Genomic DNA, 16,113 nt, shown 5'->3' on the forward strand with positions numbered 1-16,113 from the left:
CAGGTATACTCTTCCAGAAAAAAATATATAGACTCGCATAGAAACATTAAAAAATATTTTCTGGGTTTAGTCATTTAGCTGGTTCCTAAGTTACCTAATTATACTGTTATCTGTGATTTTGTCCTCAAAAACCCCACTCTGATCAACTCTTCAAAAAAGAATTAGACATTCAATTTTTTAAAGAATTAGTAAAAATACACTAATGCTCCCTTTGATCTATAAGTTAATTTACTTCATAGAAGAAGGAAAAGAATTTCTTCTATATGAAATCACTGCTTTCTAGGTGTTCATGCCTTTTACTAAGTGTACTTGAATTTTCCTTAAATGACTTTTCCAGATATGGCCTATACTTTTTCCCACTTGGACTTGATGGTCAAAATTCTGCTCTCTTAATTAAAAAAAAATCATTTTCACTTCTTTTTCTTTCTCAAGTCCTGAGCCAACTTTCAAATTTTCTATGATCTTTTGTAGATCATTATCATTATTTCATTCATCACATGAATCAATTATTTCTGGAACACAGGATACAGTTCATCTTGCCCAGGTAACATGAACTGAAGAGAAGGCTGGTTCTTTCAAACTATCTCCTTATTTAACCATGTGGTTTCACTTTCCTCTTTCATGTGAGCTCCTCACTTTTTAATTCAAAGATCATTTCCCTTTGCAGTGAAAACAAAAAGGAAATAAGAAACTAGTAAACCAGCTTTTAATCTGTTTAAGTTATGAACAATCATCCACTAACGGTGGTGACCATATCTTCTTTCTTCCTCTAATTTTGTTCTATGCAGTTTCTCTGTTCCTCAACCTTTGCATGTGAACATACACAAACACATGCACACATAAAATAACATTTTTTGTTTTCGGTTGTTGTTCTTAGATCACAATTTCATTCTCGGGAAAATTTGAACCTTACGTAAGATTTCAATTACTGTCCAACACTCCAGGTATTAATTTAATAAAGTTTATTAATAATCACCTGAAGTAGAAGGAATAAAAAGGAACTCAAAGTATAAAAAACTAATTATCTAACAAAAGTAAACTCAAGTGAGTAAGTTCTCCTGGCTCTCAAACAGCCCACTTCTATAGCTGCCTATGATCAAAAAGAGAGAGTGAGAGAGAGAGAGAGAGAGAGAGAGAGAGAGAGAGAGAGAGAGAGAGAGAGAGAGAAAGAGAGAAGAGAGAGAGAGAGAGAGAGAGAGAAAGAGAGAGAGAGAGAGAGAGAAAGAGAGAGAGAGAGAGAGAGAGAGAGAGAGAGAGAGATGCAAGACTACACAAAATTTATATCCTGCCTACATCAGCATGTAACATGAGAAGGAGAGGGGGGTGCAGGGAATTGTAGTTCTGGGGTTCATATTCCAATTACACAATCCCCTCCCTGTGATTCCCATGGAAAACAAGCATGTATCAATCTCTGAGATTTACATGCCTAGTTTCCCCATGGAATCAGTACACAAAACCAACTTACATCTCTAAAGATCTTCAACTAGAGCTACATACAATATTGCACTTTCTAAGGGGAATTTACAATAATTTGGGGATAAGTGGGAAATAAAAGAAAAAAACAACAACAAAACTAATGATTGCTGGGCACATTGACAAAAAGTGAATTAGGAGGCAGTCCCCTTTGGCATAAGAGTGTATATTCAAAATAAATGTTTTCAGTCCCCCATAGCTCAATTTCACTACCTCCCAAAGTTTATTCTGGATCTTTTGGTGCAGTGTGAGGTTTCTGCAAGCATCTCCATGGCCCTTCTTCAAACAGTTCACTTTCTTGTTTAGGGGAGGTAGCAAATTTCTTATCCTAAAATTACTCTCAAATAAGAAAAAGTTGATAAATGTAGAATTATATTCCAATTATACACCCCTCCCCCCAAGGAGGATGTTGACAAACATATGGATCACCCAGGAATACATGGCTGAGCTATGAGGTATGTCAATCAATGGTTAAAATGAAGTCAAGGGGGCAGCTAGGTAGCTCAGTGGATTGAGAGTCAGGCCCAGAGATGGAAGATCCTGGGTTCAAATCTAGCCTCAGACACTTTCTAGTTGTGTGACCCTGGGCAAGTCACTTAAACCCCATTGCCTAGTCCTTACCACTCTTCTGCCTTGGAACCAATACATAGTATTGATTCCAAGATGGAAGGGAAGGGTTTTAAAAAATGAAGTCAAAAACATAAAAAAGAAGAAAAGAAAAACTCAAAATTAAATGGGATATAAAAATTCTGAATAAGCATGAATAAGCCTATAACAGATCCTAGAAACAGGGCCTAATAAAGTGATTTATGTGACACAAACCTGTAGAACCATTGCAGCAATAAGCACTTACCCAATCAGCAGCAGTTAAGAGGCCTCAGCCAAGGGAATCTCTCCAGAGGCTATTGATGCTAGAAAGTCAAGGGAAAGGGAATCCCATGAGATGGGCCTTTCCAGAGGCTGGTGCCTCTAGAAAAGTTAAGGAGAGGGGATTCAACCTTATCACTTGCCATTTGATCGACTAAGGGAAGCAGTCTGAGCTATTATGCTTGAGCTCCTCCATGGTCGATTTCCACAACCAAGTCCCTGTCACAGGAAGTGATGCGAAATATAAAGGAAGCAAATTATATAGAAATCATTATCTACTTATATATTTATATATTTATTTCTTCATAGATAGTTATATTTCTCAATACATCTATACTTATATCTAGATGTATATAGATAGATGATAATATTCACAGACCTCGGAGTAAGAACCTCTGGACTAAGTGAACTTTTAAAGCTCATCTATGTCATTTGATTTTGGCCTCAAACAGAGTATTTAAGTCACCCCCAAAGGATGGATGCCTAAAGAAGATATGAAAACACACTCTGCTTTGGAGATTTAAGGAAGAAGTAGAGGATTTGGAGACTACCTCTTTTGTAGATGTTGGGTTCCTATATAGGAAAAATATCAGAAACACACCCCCCTCATGCAAGTTAAGCTAGTTTTCATTAAAATATATTGAAATATTCCTCAAGACTTGTTAGGCTCTATAACTATCTAAAGATTCAGATTGTCAATACTATTTCTTCAAAGCCCGAGAAGAAAGCAACCAATCAGCAGCCAGGACTAAAGAAAATTGCCACACTTATGAAAGACAGAAAAGGGACTAGATTTTGTAGCAGATGGGAAATAGAATTCCCTGGTCTGATTCTACCTTTGCTCTCAGGAATAGGAGAGTCAGTATTGTAATTAAACTGAGGTACATTGTCTGAATCTGGCATGGGGAAATCCTATGTGTGATGTTGTCAAACAGCCATTTCCTCAAACCTTAAAACAAATTTTCTGTCTTGGTGCAGATTCTCATCAATCCCAACGGGATTGGTTGGGTCTTCTCAACCTTGTGCTTCTTAGCACTATATAATGACTCATTTGTGGTCCCTTCTCCTAGAATCAGACACAATCATTAATCAAAGTCCCATAATATTTAACAGTCAATGGAAGGTTTCCATAATCTAAAGTTTTTGGGTATGCATTAATATTAGGAATAATGGATATTGCAAATGTATATTAGTGCAAAATTAAAAAAAAAAAACCTTAATACTGGAAATGTGCTACAAATACAAAATGAGAGAAAAAAAGAAACTCAAATACTTTATTGCATATACAAAGAAAAACAACAATGAAATAAAAAAATAAAAAATAGTTCAGAATCAGTGACAAACTGTATCACCCAAAGAGAGACAGAATACAAAGGTTTCTCACCCAAAAATGAGATCCATTTCCTTTTTAACTTGGCCATGATCCACACTGTGAGTGCAAATGATTTTCACCAAGTAACAGCTTTATAAAACAGTAGTATAACAGGTAATGAACAAAGAAAAATCAGAATCCCCAAAATCACAAGAGTACATTAATAACAATATCAAACAAACCCACTATCATTAGTATTCACATGAGTCTCTATAACCACTAAAGCTCATTGAGAGAGAGAGAGAGAGAGAGAGAGAGAGAGAGAGAGAGCTGTGGCTTCCTCTAAACCATTTAGAAATTTTAAGCCCCAGCCAGGGGAAAGCAGTCTCAAGATGATGGGTATTTCTTAGAGGTTCACATCTCCAGAAAGGCAAGGAAATTAAGTCAGCCTTTCACTCACATGGTGACCATCTAAAAGGAAAACAGTCTGAGGTCTCCTGTAGGAGCTCTTCCAGGGGTACAGTTCCACAGCCAAGTGTTTTCACTCCAAGTCTGAGTGTCTGTCTTCCAGTCTCTCTCCAAGTGACTCTTCTTCACTCCAAGCCCAAGTGACTGATCTTGATTTCAGTCCAACTCTGAGTGACTGAATCTTGAATCCTTGTGTGTTTCTGTTGCCTCTATTTAAACACTTTTTTCTCTTGTGTCACCTCCCCTAAATTGTACTTCTTCCAATCACAGCAGATTCTCCTCTCCAGGACTGCCTACTCAACACATGAAATGGGTATTCACCTTTTTTTTAGTTAGTTAATACCTTTTTGTAGTTAATTAACACTTTTTTGGAGTTAAAATGGGTAGATCTACTTTAAATACTCAGTTAACACTTTGGGGATTAAAATCTAAAAATAGACAATGGATTACAATTTTATCTTCACAATAAAAGAAGAGCTAAGTACCTTCATTGTTATAATCATGGGAGAGCCAAATCCAATCTTCACAGTATCCCTCCTTTTTCTTATCTCTTTGCCCTACTTTCTCTTATGTGTACCCTTCCTTCACTTAGTCCCTTCCTTATCCTAGTTCCTTTTCTCCTGTTTCTCATTTGTCTAGAAAGACTTTTAATCTTCTAATCATGTATATTCTTCTCTCTTTTATTCAGGTCTGATGGGAGTAGGATTCTATAACTTTCAACCCTCCACCCACTATTCTCCTTCTCTGCTTCTCTGTTACAGTTCTTCTACTTATTTCTCTTTATTATGAGATAATTGTTCCATTTTACCTTTTTCTGCTCTATTTTTTTATTTTGGTTCATTCCATTGTATTCTCCCCAACCTCAAGTTATATATATATACACATATACACATATTTTTTCATAGTACCTCTATTAATGATGCCATTCTTAAGGGTTATAGATGACATTTTCCCATATAGAAAGCTACAGGGTTCATCAGATGAGGTGAAACTATTTGTCCTGCCCCCAGGGTCTGTAGCAGTAGGACTGCAATCAGAAAAGTTAGAAAACCTTCCTAGTTATTTCAAGGAAATATTAAATCATCAATATAAAGAAAATAAAAACTTAGCTATAGAGTGACATTAAAATATGAACAGGAAATAAATGATGAAATACTAAATTTTTCAAGAATAAAAAGTTTCTTTTTAAAGAACCTTTTAAAAAATAAAAAATTAAAAAGGCAGAGCACATGTAGATCAATTAATTGATATTGTCCTAAAATTAGAAGGAAGAATTAACATAAGCAAAAAAAAAAAGTATAACACATTATCTCCCTCATTTCCTCTGCTTACTGGGTTCTTTGTTTCCCTGGCTTATTTCAAGTCTAAGCTCTAATCCCAGATTTGGAAATTTACTCCTAGCCCTCTCCCCCAAATATTCTTGAAATCATCCTTGAATTTCTTTTCTACCACTCTACATTTTTTATCTAAGTGTTTGATGGCATGATGTCTCCCATATTGAAATAAAATCTTATTTGATATAGGGTCCTATTTTTACTTTACTTTGTAGCCTTAGAATTTTTCTTTTAATGAAGTTTTGAACAATCTTGGGGAGATTGTCTTCTGAAGGCAGTTTTTGAGGGAGCTTTGCTGGAGACTTTGCCTTGGATCTCAGCTTCAGTTTTGTACAGATTTCTAAACTGCTTCATGGGTAAGTGAAAAAGGCTGACTCCTTTCCTAGTTTTAAGAGAGACTAGTTTCCATCTTGGCAGAGGCCCTCCTGGCTGAAGACTAATATAGGTATTTTCTCTAACCTCTTTCATATTTGTCTACTTTATTGTTTCCCCTCTATTTTTGGCAAATAAACTTATGACTTGAGATATCATAATTTCAGCAACCATGTTATTTCATATAATTTTAAGTTCAACCATTAAAATTAACCCTTATAGAACATAGTACTTGACAAATTGTTCTAGATTGACTGAATTATAATAAAAAACCAATATAATTACAATAAAAATAGCATTCTTTAAAGTTATTATCTTAGTTAGACATATAGACATATAGAGAGAGATATAGCATTTTTAAAAGTTGGATAATATAAAACCAAAATATTTTATTACCTCTTAAATTGGATCACTAATGATAAGCAATTCTTACTACTTCAAAAAATGATAGCATGTTAAAAGAGAAAAAAAACAATTTAAAATTAAAAAAACAAGTTCTATTTACATAAATGATCAACAAAATTAAAACTGGACTCAATTCAGGGAGGACAAAAGAAAGAAAAAACCTAGCACTGACTTAATGATGAAATCCTAATTAGCAAACTATCTGAATAAAAATATTAGGATAATTAATAACTGAACAATAAGAAGAATGATGTAATCACTTACCTACATTTATTTCATACAACTGATGAATTACTAAAGAAAGCGTATATCCTTAAAATGTATTAATATAATGGAAAAATAGGTAATATAAACCAGAATCAGAATTGAGGTGATAAAATTGAAATCTCTGGAAAGTCAAACCAATTCAGGCCTGTATTAGCCCAGAATAAAACTGCTTGGCCCATCACAATGGGATCTGGCAATCTCCAAGTCATTAAACAAATAAAATAAGCAAAAGAGAAATGACCAACCCTGGCTTCCCAAGAAGAGATATGTCACCAAGTTCTTTATAAATGAGGTAAATGATAAGTCTAGAACATTGCATAGAATGTAAGGGATTTTTTAAATACTTGTTTTGCTGAACTTAAAATATATATATATAGTCTACATTTTAAAAAATGACTTCAGCTGGATTTCCATCTCTTTCCTCCCTCTTTTTATATAAACTTTTTAAAAAATAAAGTAAAAATGTGGAATATTTCAAAATTAGGCACATCCTATTTACACAGAAGTTGGAGGAAATATTTTCTATGCCTTTTGAGCTATACTGTTTTTTAACAGTCATTCTTTTTGTTCTGTTTTATTTTCATATTGTTATATTAAATGTTATTTTGTTTTAGTAGTTCTAACTTCATCCTGCATCATTTCATATATTTCTTTACATATTTCTATTTTTCTATTGTTGTTTCTTATATGCTGGGAATTTAACAAGGCAACAAGAATTAAAGACTTATTATGTGCTTTAAAAAATGTAGGTAAGAGACCCAAAGCCTACCTAATTAGGTCTGGAGTTAAGAATACTTGAATGTATATTCATCTTCAGATATTTATTAGCTGTATTACTCTTGGAAAGTCACTTAAATTTCATTTGGCTCAATTTTCTCATTTGTAAAATGAGGATAATTATATTGTGTATCTTACAGAATTGTTGTGAGGTTCAAATAAAATAATTTTAAAGTACTTGGCACAGTTCCTGGAAAATAGTAGATGACTTATAAATTCTTATTCTCTTTCTCTTCCCTTCAACTACATAATGAGTACTGAACTAAATATTAGAAATACAAATATGATGCTTCTTTTGATGCCCCAAAATCTGAATACCTCTTTAAATTGTATATCAAATAGTATGTGTGAAGGGAAGTTCCCCCTCATTATGTTGCTTTGTTTTGATGTAATCAATCAGCAACCTTTGATGTAATCAGTGTTTATCAATGAGGTGTGCAGGGATAGACAGGACCCCAGAGAAAGGAAGTTGAAACCAATGAGATAGGAAACTGATCCCACATGGACTGCACTCTCTGGGTGATGCCAGGCAAATTAAGGAACTATGATTGGTTCTTGAGATGCGAAGTGGGAGAGTTAGTGGATGGAAAAAAAACTGCTTATAAAGGCAAGAGCAAGACTCCACTCACACACTCAGGCCTCTTTTGAGGGGAGATTGGACCTGAAGAAGCCTTTGTTGGTGATGAGCTTCGATTCATCAGAACAGTAATTAGGATATTTAGCTAGGCAACACTCTACCTGTTTCCAACATTTCCCATTCTTTTCTATCACTACTTTGATGTAATAAAGGTACTAAAGCTACTAGCAACCTCATAATTTAATTTTAACTATTACAATTTGGTAAACCACGAAGGTTTGATGAGTACTCTCATTTTCTTCAATTTTTACTCTCTCTAAACTATCCTTATGTCAGTTTGTTAGTAGCTAAGTCTGGATTTTGGAGCTCCCACTTCTCCTAAGTTTGCAGAGTAGTTTGAAATAGATAGAAGAGCAGATAAGCCTCATAGCCACAGCCCCTGGTCTCAAACTTTAAAACCATTTAGAAGACCTTTGCTCCTAATGATAAGGTACAAAATACTACTGCTTCCTCTGGACCACTGTTGATTCCCCAGGAGTCCTGCATGGATGGGTAAAAGATTAGTCCCCTTTCCCTTTAAACAACTCAGGACTGAGTAGTGTCTGAGAACAGCTGAGTGGCTGACCATTGTGTACTACTGCCTGGAAAGCTGTTTGGTTTTTGTTTTTCTTTTTGTTGTCTAGAAACAATCAGCTGGCCCTCACAGGGTTCCACCCCCCCCCCCACTTTTGGTGAGGCAATCACCTCCACCCACCCAGAAGTATTGGGGGAGGTTAACAAACTTAGCTTTTAACTTTTTTCCCAAAAAAAGAGCCAGATTTTGGGAATTAAGCTCTGATTTCCTACTCCTAAAACCAGGTATAACCCAAATATCCACAGTTTCTAACCCTTCACAGGAGTATCTTGCTCCTAGGAGTTCATTTTTAGGGCTTTTTCTGAGCCCCCACATGCCTTCAGCATTAGCTTAAGTAGGAGGTAGGGCATTGGGGAAAGCAGCAGCCAGTACCCTATTGCTGATCCCTTAACCCTGAGAAGCATTTCAGGGTCTAGTAAGGAAAAAATCCCAGCAAGGGACTGTGGTCACAGCTTGAGCTCTTCATCCAAGCTTTTTGCACTCAAACCAATGGGTGGGGGGCGGTGATTGCCCCCCACAGACCAGCTCAGAGAGGCAGCTTCCTGCTAAGCCTTTCCCCAGTAAAGCCTCAGAGGCAATGTGCACCCCAGAGATAGTGCCCCAGTCCTCTACCCTGCAGGTCCAATTGGAAGCACATGGCAGATGGGTTTTTACCCCTGGTGGGGGGAGGAAGGGAGAGAATTTTGCCCATCTTCCTCATGAGGGTGGTTTTAACTACAAAGAAGTGTGCCTTATTTTGCTTTAAGTACAAAAGCCTTTGCTTTTTCTTGTTTGTTTGTTTTTTTCTCTCAGACCTTCCTGACACATATTGGCCTTAAGCTAAGGCTTTTCCCACCCTCCATTCAAAAGCTAGTAAATCAGGGTATGTCTGCAACCAGCACCATTTTTTATAGTCCTTAGAATACCCTGTGAGACCCTAACCCTAAGCTGGCACACACTAGGGTAGTACCATCTACAGACAGGAAGTAGAACTTGTGAATATGAAAACTGCTCAGACTGTGCCTTAGAAGATTTGATTAAGCTATTCCAAATTTTTAACAATGGAGGTACTTGGTCAGGAATGTATTGAGAACTTTTCAAATTACTCTACCCTACTCAGACAGTGCCTTAGGGGAAGATAAAGTTGAAAACGCCTGATTGAACAATGAAAAGTCCCTATCTCATACTTATAGTGAAGCTACAACCTTAAGCTAGGTCTATTTTTAGATCTAATACAAAAAGGTGCTCAGTACATATAAAGGTTAAATTAATCACTAAAAGGTCAACCAACTTACAAAAGGCAAGCTTAACAAAAGAGGTGTGAAGTATTCAGTAGATTTTATCTGACCAGAGAAGGTGAGAACAAAAGAAGATGAGAACTAAGAATGGGCAGTCCTGGAAAAAAGCATCTACTGTTATTGGTAGATGTGAAAATTTAGGAGAGGTGACATGAGAGAAAATTTCTTTAAAAGGAAGGGACATGTTGAGTTGGAGGGAGTTTTTGGATTGGAAGTTAGTTGGAGTTGGAATTCGGAGGTTTAGAGCTTGCTTGAAGATGATCTTGTGGTGAGTGAAAAAGACTGACTCGCTCTCCCTTAGGCTCAGGCATAGGCCCTTTCAACTATTTTCTCTTCCCCCCTCTCTCTCTCCTTCCCTTAATTCCTTCATTTGTATTAATTAAAATCTCCATAAAACCCAGCTGACTTGGGTATTTTCATATTTGTGAATATTTCCATAGCGACCACTTAATTTTAGATTTTTAAATCAAGACACTAAAAATTATCTTTACAGTTTGGCCTAAACCTTTACAGTTTTGGCAATTCACAGACTTGGCAAACCATATTTTTAACGTTACAGTTTTGGCAGACCATGTCGGTTGTGACGAAAACCCTCAAATTTCTGTGAAATCTCTTTCCTTTCCCTCTTTATTACTTGCTCAAATCAGTCAGTTTTTTAAAATGTGCTAATTCGGCTTCAAAACACAGCTGCAAGAGAGGGTGAGTAAAAAAAATTAATTTCTCCTTAAATAGAACACAGCTGTTTTAAATCCTAGCAACAGGGTCCTAAGGTCCTGGCTAGGAGAGCTGTTTCTAAATCTCCTTTCCTTTAGGGAACAACTTCCTAGATTAGGATTAAGGGAAATAGGAAGAAAGCTTTGGCCTAGTCCTGCTCCCCAAGTGGTTACTTTATAAATATGTGGCTACAGTCAGTTCACAACTTTCTTAACAAATGGCTTATCAGCTCTATGACCAAACTTGTAAATTTCATATTCTTTGTCTCTCTGAATTGGCTAATTCCATGGATTTTATGGCAAAGTATAATCGACACACTATTCCCCCTTGGGATTTTGATTGTTATACTCGTAATACTGTATCTCCTTAAAAAACCCACTTCTCAGTCAGACCAACTGATTGTTCCTTCTCCTACTCAACAAAATGCAGAAATAAATACTTGGTTTGAGCTTATGGAGGAAAGTTTGGGGGAGATTGTAGCTTTCATGAGAAACATTAAAAGAGATTTAAGAACATTATCAGAATATCTGTCCCACCATGCTCTGGACAATATGACTACTGATACTAACCCTCCTAACCAACCTACTACTCCCCCTACCCCTTCAGCCCCAGAACCCCCTACTCCTAACCAACCCACCCCTAAACCTGCCCATTCCCCCTGCCCAAACTTCTCAGCCCCAGTTCACCCCCTACCCATGCCTCTCAACCTAACCCCTATGCCCTAAGTTCACACTCTACTCATGCCTCCTACCCCACACCCTCCATTCTAAGTTCACACCCCACCCATACTGACCACCCTAATGCATCCACCCTAAGTTCACACCCTACTATTCCTCCAACCCTAACACATCGGTATCTTTTCCCCCAGCTAATGACCCTTCTTCCTTTGCCCCTCCTTCCCACCCTGCCCAATTCAATTCCCATACCCTTCCTACCTCTGATCCTTCTGGCACTAAGGGACAACAACACACCCTCTCCCTCAGTGTGCCCAACCATTCTCTTTCTCATAACTACCCCATTGAGAATGGAGAAAGAAGCCTATGAACAGAAACAGGAGTACCAAATAATTCAGATCATTTACTCCCTTTAAGGGAAGTACCCACTTTTAATAAAAATGGAAACTTGTTATCTATAAGATATCATACACGTTTTAACCTTGAAGATTTAAATAAATTCAAGGAGAATCTTCCAACATTTGTGGAAGAACCAATATTAATTATAAAAAAATTTGAAGAACATATTCAGAACTTTTGACCACACTTGGATGGATGCTGAAAATTTATTAGAAACATTTCTAACAAAGAGAGAGAAAAATAATATAATCTCTCTAGTTAATCAGAAGAGAGGTAGGAAAGGACATTATTGGACAACTGAAGATCCACACTGGAACCCCAATGTTGAACTAGATCACACAAAACTAAACCAGGCCAGAGAAGCATTATTGACAGCCATGAGAGCATGCTCTGATAGACCTGAAAAATGGTCAAAATTTGAAAGAACCTGACAAGAAATTGATGAGACCCCCTCCCAGTTTATGGACAGACTTATTGATGTAGGAAATACATATATGGACCTTGATTTATCCAGAGAAAGGAACATTAGGCAAATATGTACGCAATTCATTGAGAATTGTTGTTCAGTGGTAAAAGACTACTTTAATACTAGCTGTCCTAATTGGGACTCTATGGACCTTGAAGAATTGAGGAGGGTAGCAACCTATGATTATAAGAGTCATGTAAAAAGACCTGAGGAACATAATATGTTAGTGGAAGACTTAAAGAAAGAAATTGAAATGGTAAAGAGACAATTGAAAAATAAGGGAGATAGCATAGCCCCTTTGCAAAAATCCACAGATAAATCAGTAGCCTGCCACTTCTGTGAGAAGGGCCACAAAATAATAAAATGTGGAACTTTTCTCAAGATTATTGGAAGGAATACACAGTTTTATAACAACTACAGAAATGATAATTTTAGAAATAATAATAATGACAATGGAAACCACAGCTTTAGAAATAATAATTATAGAAATGACTATGATAATAATCATAGAAACCAAAATTATAGAAATAACTATCATGGCTATAGAAATCAAAATTTTAGAAATCAAAATTATAGAAATAGAAATTGGGAAAATAATGACAGAGCTCCAAATGAAGAAAATGATAATACCCAATACAACACCAAACAATATTTTTAAAATGGAGCTCATCCTAAAAATACTCAGGGTGCTACTGCCCCTCCACATGGGGCAGAAGGTGGTTCTTCTTAGACTTTATTGATTTTGTTGATATTAATTAACCTTTTTCAGTTTTGTCTCCCCTCCAAATAGTAGAAAAGGATGAACAAAACTATGATTGGAAAATTATGCACTGAGACACATTTAAAGTGGCCTGACATTCTCCCTCTGGCCCTATTTTATCTTAGAAGCAGGCCTAGAGGAGACCTACACTTCTCACCATTTGAGCTGCTTTTTGGATATCCACCTATATAGGTTAAATCTTTCTCCCCTGCATATACATCACTATTAGGGGGAGATACTGCTATTGTTTCCTATATACAGGAATTATATCACAAACTATGTAAACTTGATTAATCCGGAGCTGAAGTATAAGCCAGAGCACTAGACTTTTCTTTTCATGACCTGAACCCAGGAGACAAGGTGTATATTAAGAATTTCCAGCATACTGGAGCAACTCAGCCTTCCTGGGAAGGACCATTCCAAATACTCTTAACTACTCCAAAATCTATAAAGGTTGGAGAGGACTCTTGGATTCATTGCTCACATGTGAAGAGAGCATTTTCTGTTGAGACTGATTGACTGTACTCTATCACATGCATTGGAGATAATAATCCATAGACAAGTGGATGATGTTTTTTGAGGACACATTGAATTCCTGATTTTTTCCCTATTTTTATTGCTTTTATTTTATTTTGATTAGAATATTTGATTTTTTCTTTTTTCTCATTTCTTGTACTAAAGGTACATAAAATTAATATTATTTTTCTGCAGTAATAAAAGTTATATATATATATATATATATATATATATATATATATATATATACTTGCTATAATATCAATGCATACCCCAAAACTTTAAACTGTGGAAACTTGCCATTTATTGATAAAATGTTATGGGACTATGATTAATGTTTCTGTCAGATTCCAAGAAAAGGAATAAAAACAAGGAGCACAGACTTAACCTGAATAGTGTCAAAAAGAGCACACAGGAAATACTAATGTGGACTCGTGGTTGTGATGCTTGACATATGTTAAGTCATAGGACTTCCATGTATCTACACTTTCTGTGAAGTACTCATACAAGTACAAAATTTGACTATCATCCTGGCTCCCTATATCCCTGAGAATGACAAAAAAGTCAGACCAGGGAATGGCGCTTCCCTATCAAAATAGAATTCTAGTTCTTTTTCTTTCTTATATTATGGCAACTTCCTGTAGTCTTGGCTACAAATGGGTAAATGAAATATTACTGCATTCGGTCCTACAGAGTTGTGGGATAGAAACTGCTTTAAATTGGACCTATACAAGGGCCTGTTAGAAATTTATTAAACCCAAACCAGGGCCTATTTTGAATTTTTTCCCTTATGTTTTTGATTGTTTTTTCTCTTCTTTTGATAATTGACTCATACTCCCCCATAACTCAACATTGCATCCTGAGCTGAACTGGATGTTTTTTTTAACACCCATTTCAGGGGGGGGTGTTGTATTTTAATATAAAATCCAAGATTTTTTTTTAAATCCTTACCTTCCATCTTGGAATCAATACTGTATATTGGTTCTAAGGTAGAAGAGTGGTAAGGGCTAGGCAATGAGGGTCAAGTGACTTGCCCAGGGTCACACAGCTAGGAAGTGTATGAGGCTAGATTTGAACCCAGGACCTCCTGCCTCTAGGCCTGGCTCTCAATCCACTGAGCTACCCAGCTGTCCCCTTTTTCTTTTCATCAAAGTGACTCCTATTTCATAACCAAGCACAAATCCATTTCATGAAGTACCTTCCCCAAATGTGCAGCCTGGCCTTCCAGTAGGGCCCACCCAGGCACTTGTCTTGGCCACACATAGACTAAAGGTAAGCCAAGTCAAAGGAGGTAAGCTCTTTTAAAAAAAAACTTACAAACAGGACTACCCTAACCAATTCACATTCCTTAAGAGGAAACTGATGCTTAAATAATTTACATTGGAAAACTTGAACAGCGTTGAAAATGGGGGTTAACTTTCTACTTAAACTAGTGGTATAAGAGGACTGTGTCCCATTCTTGGGTACTAAGGGAGCCTGAACCTCTCTTTTGGAAAAGGCAACTAGAAGAGCCCAAGAGGGCTGCTGAGGGCAGCTTCAATGCTGTGAATGTTTAAACAATATATGGAGCTCGATGGCCATGAACAATGCCCATTTTACCCTCCTACAAAGTAGGAGGTGAGGTGTAGGATGGGCATCAGCCAACTTGGTCTCAGCCATCTGAGAGTGCTGGTGCACTTCCTGAATTTGAGTCTTCACCAGGTGAATGTGATTTCGAGCTGTGACCAAGGCCTGATCAGCACCTGACTGGTAAGCTGCCTCTGCTGCCATCTCAGAGACTCACAGCAGTCTTCCAAGTTGCTTCTAGCTTTAAGTACTCTTCTTGTTTTGAAAACATCCTTGTGTACTCTGTAATGGCTGCAATCAGCGCATATGTGGTTTGTGAGAGAAAAGTGGAAGTAGTGTCAGTCACCAAGGAAACCGCCCTCTTCATGAGTGCTTCATTACTACGAGAGTGGGTCTCTGTCTTCTGTGCTATAGGAATGGCACATAGGGTTACTCCAAAACCTGCTGCCACTGTTTTGTGCCATTTTTTTGTTCGAGATTGTATTTTAATAAAATACAAGGTTTTTGATTTTTTTGTTAGAGAAAGATTTTCAAGGAAGAAGCTTGATAACTCCAAAATCCAGAGAATGAATTGTTGCAGAAAGATGCCAGAAAACCTACACTACATCAAGAACATCAAGAATGAACTTTGGGTGTGGTTGATTGAACTGAAGTTTGATTGAACATTTATTTGTAAATGTATACTTTTATGCCAAGGGGATGGCCCCTAATTTGGCTTTCTGTCAATGAGCCTAGCAAAACATTGGTTTTGCTTTCTTTCTTTTCTATTCCTCCCTAACTACTGTAATTTCCTCTTAGAAATTGAATATTCTATACATCTGTAATTAGAAATGCTTCAGGACTATGAGATGATTATGTTAAATGATCAATGGGGAGACTAGTCTCCTAATGATCATCAGGGGGGATTGTAAATCTTAAAACTGCTCAGACTGTACCTTAGAAGTCTTGATTAAGCTATTCCCAATTTTTAAAAATGGAGGTACTTGGTCAGGAATGTATTGAGAACTTTTCAAATTACTCTCCCTACTCAGACAGTGCCTTAGGGGAAGATAAAGTTGAAAACTCCTGATTGAACAACGAAAAGTCCCTAACTCATACTTATAGTGAAGCTAAAACCTTAAGCCAGGTCTATTTTTAGATCTAATACAAAAAGGTGCTCAGTATATATAAAGGTTAAATTAATCACTAAAAGGTCAACCAACTTACAAAAGGCAAGCTTAACAAAAGAGGTGTGAAGTACTCAGTAGATTTTATC

General features: G+C 36.6%; 1 pseudogene; it reads right to left on the bottom strand.

Moving 5' to 3' along the window:
- Positions 1 to 10,121: 10,121 nt before the first annotated feature.
- On the bottom strand, positions 10,122 to 15,336 carry LOC130457405 (diablo IAP-binding mitochondrial protein-like; annotated as a pseudogene).
- Between the last annotated feature and the right edge of the window lie 777 nt (positions 15,337 to 16,113).

Source organism: Monodelphis domestica, chromosome 1 (genome assembly GCF_027887165.1).
Source record: "Monodelphis domestica isolate mMonDom1 chromosome 1, mMonDom1.pri, whole genome shotgun sequence".
Classification (NCBI taxonomy): domain Eukaryota; kingdom Metazoa; phylum Chordata; class Mammalia; order Didelphimorphia; family Didelphidae; genus Monodelphis; species Monodelphis domestica.